Source organism: Cupressus sempervirens, chromosome 8, assembly GCF_028749045.1.
Source record: "Cupressus sempervirens isolate cs-2001-9-10 chromosome 8, ASM2874904v1, whole genome shotgun sequence".
Taxonomy (NCBI): Eukaryota; Viridiplantae; Streptophyta; class Pinopsida; order Cupressales; family Cupressaceae; genus Cupressus; species Cupressus sempervirens.
Genome location: NC_143125.1, coordinates 590263311 through 590275743, shown reverse-complemented (window position 1 = coordinate 590275743; position 12433 = coordinate 590263311).

Genomic DNA, 12433 nt, shown 5'->3' with positions numbered 1-12433 from the left:
TATTTTGATAGGAAAGGGTGTACAAAAATCCATGTGTGGAGCTATCACTATGTCACATAAAATAAATCCCTATTATTATTGTAGAGTTTGATCAACTTCCAAGTGTGAGATTATTGTGATGTGGAGCCTAATTGGACTCAGAGGTTTATTTGGCATGGTTTCCCTCTAGATTATTTCTATGGGGGTTTGGTGGTAGTGCCCCTAAGATGGGGTCAAGGGGAAGTGCCCCTACGAGGTCTTAGGGTGGTGCCCCAGGTGCACTCCTTATCGTAGTATAGGGTGGGGTCGAAGGGCAATACCCCCATAGGTGTTTTCAGGGGTAGTGCCCCAAAAGCCAAAAATGACATTATATTGTAAAAGGTGTTGGCTACTATTGCTCTATTATTCTAGCCTTAATTTTCTAAGAAACAAAATACTTGTATAAAAAGGCTTAGGGTTGGGTATTTTCATAATGTGTGATCCAAAAATTGGTTCTTGAGGAAGTATTGAGCTATAAGGGATTAGGGATTGCAATCAGGTTGTAATCACTAAATCATAATAATATTGGACTTTCTATTGGTGGACGTAGCCCAGGGATTGGGTGAACCAAGTTAAATCTCGGTGTCTTGTGTTGTCTTATGTGCGATCTACTATTTTTTTATATTGGTTATATTTGCATGTAACTATTATTTCTATCTAAGGTTAATCCTAACACTCCCTTACATCTCTACAAAGTGACATAATGACAACCATAGATCACAAAAAAGATCTAACAATTGGGAAGTTGTAGGCCCGTAGAAATATTAAAATGTGTAGTTAGTTAGGAATTTAAAATATAACCTAAGGTATTAGTATAAAGTATTTGTGTGCCCCATATTTGAATATTTAAATATGTGAACATTACTACATTTGAATTCAAATATGGAGATTTTGGTAGGAAGGAAAAAATGACCAACACTAACCAAAAGTGAAATTAATAGTGATGATTAATGTAAAGGATGGGAAAATATATGTGAAGACAAAAGGAAGATTGTGTTGATCTCTAAGCCCAAGTTGCCTATTAGTGTCTAACAGTTAATCATTTCCAAGGCAACATTGGTAGGTCATCATTGTGGCCGAGCATTCCAAAGAAGGTTGAGTTACAGAGGACTTGTTTATATTTCTTCACAACTCGAATAAGTCAATGGTTGTTGAGCACCCCAGTAGAGACCGAGTTAGCATACATGTCAAGTAACACATTAGAGACCAAGCATTGTTAATGCTAATAATGCCAAGTGAATTAGTATATCATGAGTGCATAGAAGCTAAGTGACACCATGAATGTTAGTTATGACTAAGCATCAAAATATTCAAATAACAAGTAAACCAATTTTGACATATGAGTTTGTATTGGAACAAACACTTATGTAAAATATTTTAGCCAATTTCTACATGACATTTAAATATTGTAGAGATAGTTGTGGAGTAGATTACACATTTTTTCAGGAGGCATTAATCCCAATAAAAATAGATGAACCAATTAGAAAATTAGAAGTTTAAAATGAAAAAGGGTGAAATATGGATCATTGATCAAGATCTAGAACTTTCTATGATTATCTATTTAAGAAGTGTTCTAACCAAAAATAAATTTGATGTAGATGAGAATGGTGATTGTGAAGATGTGAAGGAGAAAAAATTGAATTATAGAGAAAGGAGGCTAAGTCATATAGTAGATCAAACAAAGCAAGCTAGCAATGAAGGAAAAAACATAACATATTAGATAAGGAGATTAGTTTGACATATCAAAGAGAGGAGATTTGTAAACAACTTGTAGAGAATAATGAATGATCAGGTACTTAATCAATTTTGACAGATTGAGTCAAGGAAAACCTCATAATAGAGTGGTTTTAATAGACATATTTAAATCTCCTAAGAAAGCCCTTACTTTATTATAAGTGTAAAATCCTTTAATCAAGGTAAGACCTAACTGTCTTGTAAATATTTTAATAGAGAAAACCCCTTATAGGGTAGATCATTAGAAGTGGTCAAATTTTAGCCCGAATAGGAAAAATTTATTGTTTCAATAGTAAATATTTGTGGGTTTCATCCCCACTCAAGTTTTACCTTCATCTTGAAGTGTTTCTAGGTTATCAAAATCTGTGTGTTATGTGTTTATGTTTTCATGAATGTTATGCTTAGATAGATATCATTTAAGTATTACAAGATATGAATTTATGGTATGAGATCTAAGATATAAGATGCACTAGGAGTGAATATAGTTAAACTAAAATATTGTTCAAACAGTCAAAATTTTTATAGGTCTTGATTCACCCCCCTCTCTTATTATGTTTTTTCCTAACATGACTCCAAACAATTGGTATCAGAGCATTGTTCTCTTGAAACAAGTCTAACAACTTGAGAGTATAGATCTTGGAAATGGAGGAATACAAGTTAGAGAAGATCATTGAGAACTAGATGATTGAAATCTGGATCAGACTACAACAACTTGAAGGAAAAGAGTTAAGGAAATCCCTAAAGAAAATAAAAAATATTGACATTTAGTAGAATGACACACTATACAATAAATTTAATGTCATAGAATTGTTTAACAATAGAAATATTGGTGAAAGTGATGCATTAATAGAAAATTTATTGGAGAATAATAGCTTTCTAAGTAAAGAGGTTAGAGAACTCAAAAGAGAATAGGAAATTGAATATGTGAGGTGACTGAACAAAAGAAGAACAATGAAGAAGATAAGATCATGGCTAAAGAAGAAAAAAGACAAATGCCTGCTAGACTTCAAGAAATATCATTTGATATGGAGAATATTACAAGCACTCATATGGACATGATGAATTAGTTGTTACTTTCAAATAAGGAGTTGAACTAAAAGTACATGGAGATTACAAATCTAAGATCATAAAGCGACCAACTACGGAATGAGTTGAGAACTATAAAAGAACTTATGGAAAGTATGAACAAACCAAGTGAAGCTATCATATAATTTGAAGAACTGATGAGGTCACCAAGGTCATCTAGTAATACTTATCATCTAGGGAATATCAAGCATTCTTCAAATACTGAAGTGGGAGAGTCATCAAAAAGTGGAGAGCAAAGAAATACAAAATTTGAAGGAAAACCTACTTGTCAAACCCTAAACCTAAGTTTTTTGGTAACTATTTTAATTGTAAGAAACAAGGACTCTAAGAACATGAATGCAAGTCAAAGACAAGTGATACACCTATTGGAAATGTAAAGACAAGTAGGTGGAGGGGGGGTGTCAATCAACAACTGATAAAACCTTTCATACTTAGTTTACTTCAACTTTATCTCTTTAGATTAACTAATCTACTTGTATGCATGAACATTATGTAATAAAGAAATCAACACCATAACACTTTTGACGCAAGATATGGTAACCCATAAACCCTCCAAGTAGAAGGTAAAAATGGGGTCAAAATTTTTATAGGTCTTTATTCACCCCCCTCTCTTATTATGTTGTTTCCTAACATGACTCCAAACAATTGGTATCAGAGCATTGTTCTCTTGAAACAAGTCTAACAACTTGAGAGTATAGATCTTGGAAATGGAGGAATACAAGTTAGAGAAGATCATTGAGAACTAGATGATTGAAATCTGGATCAGACTACAACAACTTGAAGGAAAAGAGTTAAGGAAATCCCTAAAGAAAATAAAAAATATTGACATTTAGTAGAATGACACACTATACAATAAATTTAATGTCATAGAATTGTTTAACAATAGAAATATTGGTGAAAGTGATGCATTAATAGAAAATTTATTGTAGAATAATAGCTTTCTAAGTAAAGAGGTTAGAGAACTCAAAAGAGAATAGGAAATTGAATATGTGAGGTGACTGAACAAAAGAAGAACAATGAAGAAGATAAGATCATGGCTAAAGAAGAAAAAAGACAAATGCCTACTAGACTTCAAGAAATATCATTTGACATGGAGAAGATTACAAGAACTCATATGGACATGATGAATTAGTTGTTACTTTCAAATAAGGAGTTGAACTAAAAGTACATGGAGATTACAAATCTAAGATCATAAAGTGACCAACTACGGAATGAGTTGAGAACTATAAAAGAACTTATGGAAAGTATGAACAAACCAAGTGAATCTATCATATAATTTGAAGAACTGATGAGGTCACCAAATTCATCTAGTAATACTTCTCATCTAGGAAATATCAAGCATTCTTCAAATACTGAAGTGGGAGAGTCATCAAAAAGTGGAGAGCAAAGAAATGCAAAATTTGAACGAAAACCTACTTGTCAAACCCTAAACCTAAGTTTTTTGGTAACTATTTTAATAGTAAGAAACAAGGACTCTAAGAACATGAATGCAAGTCAAAGACAATTGATACACCTATTGGAAATGTAAAGACAAGTAGGTGGAGGGGGGGTGTCAATCAACAACTGATAAAACCTTTCATACTTAGTTTACTTCAACTTTATCTCTTTAGATTAACTAATCTACTTGTATGCATGAACATTATGTAATAAAGAAATCAACACCATAAAAATTTTGACACAAGATATGGTAACCCATAAACCCTCCAAGTAGAAGGTAAAAATGGGGTGAGGTTGACACCCAGAAGCTTCACTACTACAACAATAAAGTTTTCCTATTAGGGCTTACAACTTATCACTTATGGTGATCTACTTTTTTAGGAGTATGAAGAACTACTAGGTCCACCTTGCAATATGATTTTATAATACAATGAAGTATCTACTCTATTAAAAGACTTAGAAAAACAATACTAGGTCCATGTGGTTAGAGGATTTGATTGATGCACCTGTTAGGATGAATCAACAAGATGATCTTAGTAATGCAACTTGATTTGCTGAATAAGATCCTTTGAATAATATGATCACTTAACTATGATGGATGAGTCCTTGCTCTTTATTTTATATAGCCTTGTATCCTGGTTACATATTCTACTATGTATTCTCTTCTTGTTTAAAAAATAATTTTGTATTTTCTATTCTTGCATGTTTCACACTCTAGACAAATAGATTTATTTTTCTTATATACCCTTCAAGAAATAACTCTATACCAAGTTTTCTCCCACAATAGATATCTTCATAAATGTCAAATATACCTTTAAGTTAGCTCAAATACTGATGCTCAGGCAATATAGTGCTTTTGATTTTTGCTGACACTCGGGCAATGCAATGAACTTGGGTGACATTGTTGCTCTATTAGTATTTGAAGCTGGGATAACACTGTGGAACTCAGGTGATGTAGGAGCTTAGTTTACATAGAGAGCTTAGTTAACTCTATGAACTTGGTTCACACATGAACTTTTTTCAACTAAAAATATTGAATAGCTCGAGTCATGCTGTGAGCTTGGTTAGCATAGTATAACTTCATCTACTCAGGTTAACTACATTCTTCTCCCTGGTGGAAATCTTGGTTGTAGTATTAATTGACCTTCCCAAATAGCTTAAATTTTTTATCATTAATTGAGAATATGTCTTACAATATGGTCAAAAATCTCCCAATTTTGGAACTAGTAACAAAAACACGTATCTTGAGTGGCTTTGTCAGTGATCAAAATTACTTAATCAAAAATTTCTTGTAAAGCTCCCCCTTTCCATATGCTTGGTTTTGTAGCTCATTTACATCTTTATTTGAATTTGAATTTTTTAAAAAAATTTTGGTTTGTTTCACTGTATTATATACATATTCTTCTATACATTTCCTTATATACATATTTCCCCCTTTCATTATATACATACTATGTTTTCCCCCTTACTTTTGTTGCAAATCCCCAAACATGTATTTACAAAGTAGTACCAAAATGTGTAAGGAAATCATTATGCACTTTCAAAGTTAAAGAAATAGTTTTATCCCAATTTTCCTTTAGTACCTTCAAAGTGTGTAGTTCAATCTAGAGTTCAGTTGATAGGTCCATCATGATATCTGCAACCAAGAGTTCAGTGTCATGTACTAATTTCTTTGCATGTGCCAAGTGCTTTTGCATCACATCCATATGAGGAATTATCATGCTTTGGATGTGTAAAATGGTTGTCCTTATTCTAGATTCTTCCCTCAATAACTTTGCATGCAAAATCTATCAAGAAATTGCCCTTTACAAAATGATTTGAGGTGGTACTCAGGTCAAGTGCTAATTGATTAGCACCACTCTTCAAATCTCCATCAATTTTTGTTAGTTTGTATTTCATTTCCTTTGAAAATTGATGTATCACACAACTTTTTAAATAATAAAACAAAATTCTTTATAACTACTTCAAGAGTTCCAATAAGAGTGGATAGTTCCACTTGATCAAAAGCAATCTTCTTTGCTATTTTTTCCAAAATTTTATTTTCAAACTTTCCTTCTATCCTTTGTAGAAGTTTTTCCAGCCCATCTCTATCTTTATCAAATTTATGTACAATCTCTACAAATTTCTTAATAATAGGGGCCTCATTATTTACCTCTATTTGTATAATATCCAAAAATATATCCTTGATGTCTTCAATAACTTACCTCTATCTCATTTTTCTCCCAACTTCCTCTACTATGCCCTTTTCCTTCATAGATCATTGATGATCTCCATCTAATCAACACAAAGATTGGATTGATTCCAATTTGGACTCACAATCTCAGTATATAGATCTATCTCATCAAAAAAATTAGTTTATCCTTACCTTTTCTTTTGGCACTAGGAGAGACTGTGATTTCTTTATCATTTTCATCACCTTTTTTCTCCTCTTTACCCAATTGACTCTGAGTTACTTATTTCCTATCTTTGTCAACCTTGTCATCATCCTTTGAATTCTACTCAGTTAAAGCTATCCCAGAGGTAGATTGATTCTATAACTCAGTTCCTACTTGGGAGTATGGAAGGCTCTTCTCCTCTTTTTTTTCTAATTTTTCTACACTAGGTGTAGTAGTGGCTTGTCTTAGAGTGGAGGGTAGAGATGCCATTACATCTCCTATCATCATCTTTGTATCATACTCTTCTATAGTCTGCATCTCTTTCTCTTCATCTTTCTTCAATTTCCTCTCTTGCTCAAAAATGGTTTTCCACAACTTTTTTGTGGACTACACAATATCCTAAATATTGTTTGCCAAAATTTGGAAGGCTTTGAATCTTTGAGTCTACCTATTTTCATGCAAGACCTCTTTGATTTCTGCATTAGAAAGATTGGACATGATTCTTTTCAGAGTTCTCTCTTTAATGTCCCTTTATGTTTTCATAGCATTAGTCCACCTATGTATAACTACCTTCATTCAATAGAACATTAGGGGCTTAGCCTTTTAATTCATTTGGGTCATATTTCCATATTTCCATCTTCTCCTCTAGAGCATCTTCAATTTGTTTCTACTCTTCTCTACCTCTGATTTCATACTTGATGTGTTTGAAACTTTCCATGCCACATCCTTCTCTTATCCTTTTGACTTGTTTCTTAAAGGATAGTGTAGGCTTCTTCAACTAGATGATAGGGGTGTTTTCCTCTTCATCCATCTTGAATTTTTAGCTTCCTCTTGTATTTCCTAGTAGTTGTGAATATAGGGGCAGTTTCCTTCTTGGGTACCCTTGTAATCACCTTTCCTTTCTTCTTAGGAGGTTCTTGCTCCTCCTCCTCCTCCTCCTCCTCCTCCTCTTGTTATTCTTCCTTTTCTCCCCCTTCTTCTTCCTCTTCATCTTCAACTTCACCCTTAGTTAGAATTAGAGGTCCACCTTTCAATTTCTTCTTCAAGGCCTCCATCCTCTTCTTTCCTCTTTTCAAGACTTGATGAATCTCTATCTCTAGAGATATCCTGGTCTTTACTTCATCATAGGTGCCAAATTTTTTTGCCTTTAGGTCAATAGGCTCATTAAGGAGAGCCTCTATGATATCCATTATATCATCAATGTTGACTTCATATCCCAAGGGTTTCACCCATGTAGTCCTATGAATGACTTCTTGAATATGAGTGTTATCACAATCAACCAAGAAACAAATATCTTGAACATACTACTCAACCAACTGCTAAGGTATCATATACTTGTTCTATATTTTCTCCTTGAAATTCTCAAAATATGCTTCCATTATTCCATTAAAATTTTATCCCAATTCTTGAATATAATAATTGATTTGATAAATTATAGGTTTTTCCTTACTCCAAACCATGCTACCTTTGGATAGAAAGAACTTTTTAACATAAAAGAATAAGCAAATGGCTAGGGATCCAAACTTACATATGTTCTTCTTTGAAGCTTAGATGCTCTCCATATTCTTTCTAAGCTGACTAAGCTACAACTCAGGAAGGTCAAATGGTGGGTTGTTCTTCACCATCTTGTAAGCCAAGTCAACAACTTTATAGGGGACATTGATTGGTCTACTTGAGTTATAGATCTTGTGAGAAATGACATGGATCCAAAATTTGATCTCCATGTTAGTGACATTGTTAGGGTCTTCTTTGTCAACTCACCATGAGCTAGAATTTTCATTGTTTTGGGTCTACTTAGTCTACCATCTTCTTCATAATCTTCAGAGGTTGGTCTTGTAGACACCTAAAAACCTTTAGAAAATAAAGTATTTTTATTTTCTGAAAAATTCCTGATGACATCATCATTTATTAATTAATTATTTAATTAATTAATTAATTAATTTTTATGCCATTAAATCCCTTTATCTTAATTAAAAATATTTAATTAAGGAATCCCTCCCAAAAATGTTTAAATCTTATTTAAACATTATTTCCTTATTTATTAATTATTTAATTAATAAATTGACCAAAAAACCCAAAATAAATAAAAAAATTATTTTTTGCCCAAAACTTGACCAATTTCCTTAAGACCACTAACCTCTTCCAAAATCTTCTAATCCTTCTTTAATTATTTATTAATTAATTATTTATTTAATTAATTAATTAACTTTTATGCCATTAAATCCCTTTATCTTAATTAAAAATATTTAATTAAAGAATCCCTCCCAAAAATGTTTAAATCTTATTTAAACATTATTTCCTTGTTTATTAATTATTTAATTAATAAATTGACCAAAAAACCCAAAATAAATAAAAAATTTATTTTTTGCCCAAAACTTGACCAATTTCCTTAAGACCACTAACCTCTTCCAAAATCTTCTAATTCTTCTTTAATTTTGATTAAAGGCTAATCCCATCATTTCCTACCCCTAATCCCAATTCAAAATATTTAATTAAGATTAAATATTAATCCTCATGTTTATTAAAAAAGTTTTAATAAATATCTCCTCAATCCAAACCCTTGAAATAAATAAAACTTTATTTATTTCCTAAAAATCTCATTTATCCTCATCCTAAGAAGTTCTAGACTCTTCTAGAAAGTCTTCATCCTCATCCTAGGAAATTCTAGACTATTCTAGAAAGTCTTTATCCTCATCCAAAGTCTAGACTCTTCTAGAAGATGTCTTTAAACCTAATCCTAATCCCCTCCTAACCTTGTCACATTCCCTAAACATGGGTTAAGAATTACTAACCCAAGCCAAAGTTAACAAATATCTCCTCCTTCACCCACCCTCATTAATTGCAATCCACTTGCCATCCACTTGCCTAGTCCTAAGCTGTCTCTAACCCTTCCTCTAATCATTTTTTCAACCCTAAGCAAGCTAAAAACCCCCCTAAACCCTCAAATTCGAATTTCATGGTATCTCTCACAAATATCTTCAACCACAAAACTTTATAAAGCCCACAAGGTCATAAATGTTCTTACAAAGCACTTATGAAGGGTCTTTATGAAGATTTTATCTCTTGAGCCTCCTTTGTTGACTCATCCTTGCCTTTTCCTCCATCCTCTCACCCTGTGACATGTGTCACTCCCTGATTGGTTGTAAGGAAGCACAATCCATGTGCTCTCCTCTCATGCAATCTAAGCCCTCCATGAGTTTTTTCCCATCCTTGCATCTTAGCCCTCAATTCCTCAAGCCTCTTGCCTATAAATTGGATCCTTCCCCTTTGCAAAATAACACAATCCATGAAGTAAAGTCATAATGCCATTTTGAGAAGCTATTTTACATCAAAACCATACACTCACACCCAAATTCCAACTCCATTTGAAGCCCTTTTTGAAGCATGAAGCTTGAGCATACATCCTATCTATTTAGACAAAGCTACTCAACAAGAGAGCTTCTCATTGAGAGAGCCCATTAAAGGCTCATATTCTCAATTGAGAGTTCATCTTAGTCTATCTTGAAGTTTATGAATTTTGTTTAGTTTGTGGAAGCTTTATTTAAATTTGGTTTCTATTAGCATACTAACATTGCTCATATACAGGTCTAACTAGAAAGAAATGTTATGTACTTTTCTCAAAACAAATTTGATCCATTTTATCTTGAAATCCTTTGACATGTGTAGAGCATGTGTTAAACCCTTGATCTTTAGATATCTATGCTTAGGCTTTAATAATCCATTGTCACATAGGGCATTGAATGCTTTGTTCATCTCAAATGTTCCTAACTCTCAAATAGTGTAATTATAGAATGAGCTTATATTATTAATCAGCAATACCTTTGGTGGTAAAGCTAAATGTGCTCCCATAGGATCCTTTTTCTTTGAAATCATTGGATAGAGCTTGAACTTGGTTGCCTTACAAAATGCATTTTTCACCAACATTTCTCAATCCTTCTTCACCTTCAATCTAGGGTTGTGTAAGGAAACCTGCAACCAATAATATAACCATTTCCACATAACCCATAACAGATCTAAAATGAATATGAAATTAAAATCCACATGCAAGAGAATAAAGAACATACCCACAAAAAGACATGTGGCATAAAATATACCCTGGAAAACCATTATTGAGGGAAAAAACCCAACCTCCAAAAGCATCCATCACCATGTAATATTTAGCAAAAAACCATTGCAATACAAACATGGAAGCCTTCAAAGACATAGCCACAATTGATAAATCCATGTGAAAAAGCATGAATCCATACATCCATACCAAGCTTTCAACCTTCACAAATGCTCCCTTGGCTAACCTATCAAGCCTTGTCCTGCTCAACTCTTTCCCTATTTTTCTTTTTCCTTGTCTCTAAAACTACCCTTGTGGGTACTTATATAGTAGCAAGTCCCACAAAACCACCAAGTGGTATTACATAAACCATGTGCTACCTAACCCATTGACCCCAAATTTAATATTATAATTTTAATTCTTTTCCCCAATATTAAATAATTACATGAAATATTAAGCATTGTTACAATACATCTCATCAATTATATCCCATGGGAATCTTTACATGTTGCACATCCATCTAGGTGAAACATTACATAATAAAATAAAATAATACAATATAACAATATTATGCAATTTTTGCAACACCCATTGTCTCAACAATCTCTCACTTGTTGTATAAATTGCATAGGGTCAATCTATAGCCACATAAATGAACAAGAGAACAATCTCTCCCAACACATCTGCCATCATGGATCAAAGTACATGAAGTGCTCCATCTTGGTACCCAAAAGAAAATCAAAGTATCCAAAATCTAAAACATGAATGATCTCACCTTCTATTATGTCATTGCCATCGAACATACATAGAAGCCATCCAAAGAGAAAACCACCCAACATGTTGCATTACAAGATCATAAAATCTTGTAAAAACTAAAATTCCAAGCACAAAAAGCCTAATCCAAAGGTAATAACATGTATCCATAGTTTTCAAAATATCCATAGTTGAAATAACACCAACAACAAGTGCAAACCCATCCAATTATACATACCTCCAAAGGTATACCAAGTGAATCTCACATCACTGACATATCTAATATGTAAGTTGGAATCACAAACCTCAAGAGAAATACCTCCCACATATATACCAAAAAAATCCCACTACAAAAGATGATGTCAAATCTATAACCAATCCACTCACAACATCTCAAAGAAGTGAATCCATGTACTCTCAAGGACATCCACAACACATAAACCAATAACTTGGAAGAAAAACTCCCATAACCAATCTCTAATGCTCTCCCAAGTTCTCCACAACCAGTAGAGGAAATAGATAAAGGAATAACCATGTCATCTCTCACATGACATACATGATCAAAAAATAGTGATCAAAATCTCTAACCAATCTCAAATCAAATGTAAGAAAAATTGAACATCTAGAAAGATAACCAAGACCAAAGAGAAACCATGCAAATCATAATTTTTATCATGTCCTTCTACACACACCTCTACATGTAAACTATGCAAGTAAGATCCCCTCCATATAACCACAAAAATAAGCCATAGCAACACCCAAACCATACCATATAACTAATCATGGATCTAATCCTGTCACAAGAAGACCAAACTCATAAACCATTCCTAATCCAAGGAATATGTACAATATAAAACCATATCCCAAACCCAACTAGAATAACAACATATACAAATGGAGATAACCAATGATAAACCATCTCTCAAATGAACCCTCTAGAACTAGCTCAAGATCCATATCCATGAAAGACAAGCATAAACATAAT